At 47.7% G+C, this 3,813-nt stretch overlaps 2 pseudogenes; one reads left to right on the plus strand and one right to left on the minus strand.

Moving 5' to 3' along the window:
* Positions 1 to 454: 454 nt before the first annotated feature.
* On the plus strand, positions 455 to 964 carry LOC118674634 (annotated as a pseudogene).
* A 689-nt stretch (positions 965 to 1,653) lies between these two features.
* LOC118674627 lies at positions 1,654 to 2,885 on the minus strand (annotated as a pseudogene).
* Positions 2,886 to 3,813: the final 928 nt, after the last annotated feature.

The raw sequence follows: 3,813 nt of genomic DNA on the forward strand, positions 1-3,813 counted from the left end.
TTTTTGAGCTGATTTTGAGCTCACACATTCCAATTTGGATATACTAAATTTTGAGATTTTTGTTAGCATCCTAGTGGGAAAATCGAGTTAAGAGGTGAGATTCAGGGAGAAGAGACACATTTGGAAGTTTTCCGTACATAAATGGCATTTAAAAACATGACCGTGGATGAGATTACTATTAGAGTGAATGTGGAAAGAGACAAAGAGGTACAAGTAGATGTGCTAGGATACAACATATTTTACAGTATGGAAAACAGAAGACAATGGCAAAGGAGGATGGAGAGAGTGGTGGTACAAGGGAGAATGAGCTAAGAGATAGGAGGAAGGAGGAAAAGCTAAAGAATGTGACATTTTTTGGAACCAAGTGAAAAAGTATATTAAAAACAAGAGAGACCGGCCTTCCCTTCTTGTGTTCCCAGGTGTAACCCGTCTCTTCCTTCTCCGCCCCCTTAGGTGGAGTCGCCGCCAAGATGCAGATTTTCGTGAAGACCCTCACGGGGAAGACCATCACTCTCGAGGTTTAACCCTCGGATATGATAGAAAATGTCAAGGCCAAGATCCAGGATAAAGAAGGAATTCCTCCTGATCAGCAAAGACTGATCTTTGCTGGCAAGCAACTGGAAGACGGGCGCACTTTGTCTGACTACAATATTCAAAAGGAGTCCACGCTTCATCTTGTTTTGAGACTTCGTGGTGGTGCCAAGAAAAGGAAGAAGTCGTACACCACTCCCAAGAAGAACAAGCATAAGAGAAAGAAGGTCAAGCTGGCTGTCCTGAAAGTGGATGAGAATGGCAAAATCAGCCGCCTTCGTCGGGAGTGCCCTTCAGATGAATGTGGTGCTGGAGTTTTTATGGCCAGCCACTTTGACAGACATTATTGTGGCAAATTTTGTCTGACCTATTGCTTCAACAAACCAGAAGACAAGTAATTGTATTTGGGTTAATAAAATACATGAACTAAAAACAAACAAACAACAACAACCACAAAAAACAAGAGAGTGGTAGCTGTGATAATTTCTGCTAACATAAGGTGAAATGAGGATATCAAAATGTGGAAAATATCCTGGAACATCTGGGTGGGCTCAAAGTAATCACAGGGGTCTTTAAAAGTGGAAGTAATAGGTAGTCGAGAAGACTGGGTGAGGTGAGGACTCTACTGTGTGTAGCTGGCTTTGAAGATGGATAAAGGAACCCATGAGCAAGAGGATATGGGTTGCCTTTCGAAGATGGAAAAATCAAAGAGGTGTGTTCTTCCCTAGAGCCTCTGTGAAAGAATGCAGCCCTGCCATTACCTTGATTTTAGCTTATTATTATTAAAAATGAGGTGGGTTTCTAACCTACACAACTGTAAGATAATAAATGTGTTGTTTTTTAAGGCACTGATTTTTGTGGCCATTTGTTACAGCAGCCATAGAGAACTATATGACACACTAGTCAGTAACGGTCAGCCGAGTTGTTTAGAACATGGTAATTAGCTGTGATTTTATTTATTTATTTATTTATTTATTTATTTATTTATTTATTTATTTAAATCTGAACAATAAAGATTTAATTTAAAAAACAAACAACAACAACAACAACAAAAAACAGAAACTGTTCTGGACAGTCCTGAGGGGACAGAGCCGGCCAACTCGTCCCAGTGCAGCAGACGCTTCAGATCAGATCGGCAACGTTCATGTTCATGGGCATCTCGTCGATCTGCGTGGAGTAGTACTGCTCAATGTCCCGTAGGATGTGGGTGTCATCGGCCTTCACGAAGTTGATGGCCACGCCCTTCCTGCCATACCGCCCCGACCGCCGATTCTGTGGATGTAGAGCTCCCGGTTGTTGGGCAGGTCGTAGTTGATCACCAGGGACACCTGAGGGACGTCCAGGCCCCGGGTCCAGACCTCGGTGGAGATGAGCGCCCGGCTGGCGCCGGAGCGGAACTCCATGATGGACTCCCGCTCCTTCTGCGGCATGTCCCCGTGCATCGACGACACCGTGAAGTTGGCTTCTCTCATTTTCTCCGTCAGCCAGTCCACCTTCCTCTTGCTGTTGCAGAAGATGACGGCTTGCGTGATGGTCAGCGTGTCGTAGAGGTCACACAGCGTGTCCAATTTCCACTCTTCTTTTTCCACCGCCACGAAAAACTGCTTGATGCCTTCCAGCGTCAGCTCATCACGCTTCACCAGGATGCGGATGGGGTCCGTCATGAACTTCTTGGTCATCTCCAGGATCTCGTGGGGCAGCGTGGAGCTGAGGAGCACCACCTGGGTGGCCAGGGCCAGGTACCTGTACACGTCGTAAATCTGCTCTTTGAAACCTTGATTCAGCATCTCATCAGCCTCATCCTAAACCAACATCTGGATCGCACGTGTCCTCAGACTCCTGCACCGAATCATATCGAAGACACGCCCCAGCGTGCCGGCCACGACGTGCTGCCCGCGGTCCAGCTTCCGGATGTCCTCCCCCACATGGGTGCCCCCGATGCAGGCGTGGCACTGCACCTTCATGTAGTCACCTAGCGCGAGCAGGCCCTTCTGGATCTGCACGGCCAGCTCTCTCGTGGGGGCCAAGATCAGAGCCTGGGTGTCACGGACCTGGGTGTCCAGACACTGGAGGACGGAAATGCTGAAGGTGGCGGTCTTGCCCGTGCCAGACTGAGCCTGCGCAATGACGTCTCTCCCTCTAATTATCTGCCTGATGGCGCGCTGCTGGATGGCGGATGGCTTTTCAAACCTGTAGGCGTAGATGCCTCGCAGCAGGTCCTCCCGCAGGCCCATGCTGTCGAACGTGGGCGTCAGGTCCACTTCCTCGCTGGTCTCGAATTCCACTTTGGTAATGTCTTCCTCTCTGCGCGGCTATTTCCGCGCCAACCTGGAGGTCGCCATCGTGGAGGTGGCCACCAGGATCTTGATTGCAGGAGCAAGTTCAAAATCTGCAGGACGGCCGGTCAGGAAGAGCGACTGGAATGCGAGGGCAGGAGTCTTCAGGTGAAACTGCTCTGTGGAGCGCAGCCTCAGTTCTGCCTTAGATACTTCAAACTAATCGGATTAGACCCACCCACTTTATGTAGAATAGTTCTAGTCAATTGGATTTAGACAGAACTACAAAATACCCCAGAGCAACGCCCAGATTAATCAATTGATTAAATAACTGGGGCCTACCCAAGTTGACACAGAAAACAGGTATCACGGAGAATTAACATTTTTGAGTGCAGACTGTTCGCTTGTCACGTGTTAGTTGCTTTACATACTTTACCTCACCCAGTCTTTACTATTTAACCCTCAGGTGAATTTAAATTTCACTACCTCACCCAGCCCAGCCCGTGTGGCTCAGTTCCATTCCCAGTGTTGGTTCGATTCCCCATCAGGGCACATGCCAGGATTACAGCTCAAACCCCACTAGGGGCTGTACAGGAGGCAACCAATTGATGTTTCCCTTTTAGCAATGTTTCTCTCTCTCCCTACTACCTTTCTCTCTCTTGCTGTGGTCCAACCCCAGCAGGTTCAGGGGTTCCCAAAGGTGTGGACAGAGTCGGCGAAGAAGGAATGACACAGAGACAGTGTACAGTTGATCAGCAGCCTAGCCAGGTTCTCTAGACAGGTTCTAGCCAGGATCTCCAGCCAGGTTCTGTGTTTTATTGTCTTGTTACATCTGTATTTATACCAGTTGATTTTAATCCTATCAATTTCTATTCCAAAGGTTAGGGCGTTTCTTATCTCCATTCGAGGGAGTAAAGATTATATAGCTTAAGTGTGATTGTTCGTAGTTAAAGTGATTAACTACCCGCCTGGCACTTAGTTAAGGGGTTTTATTCCCTCCCTAACT

This window comes from Myotis myotis, unplaced genomic scaffold (assembly GCF_014108235.1).
Source record: "Myotis myotis isolate mMyoMyo1 unplaced genomic scaffold, mMyoMyo1.p scaffold_m19_p_1, whole genome shotgun sequence".
In the NCBI taxonomy this organism is placed as follows: domain Eukaryota; kingdom Metazoa; phylum Chordata; class Mammalia; order Chiroptera; family Vespertilionidae; genus Myotis; species Myotis myotis.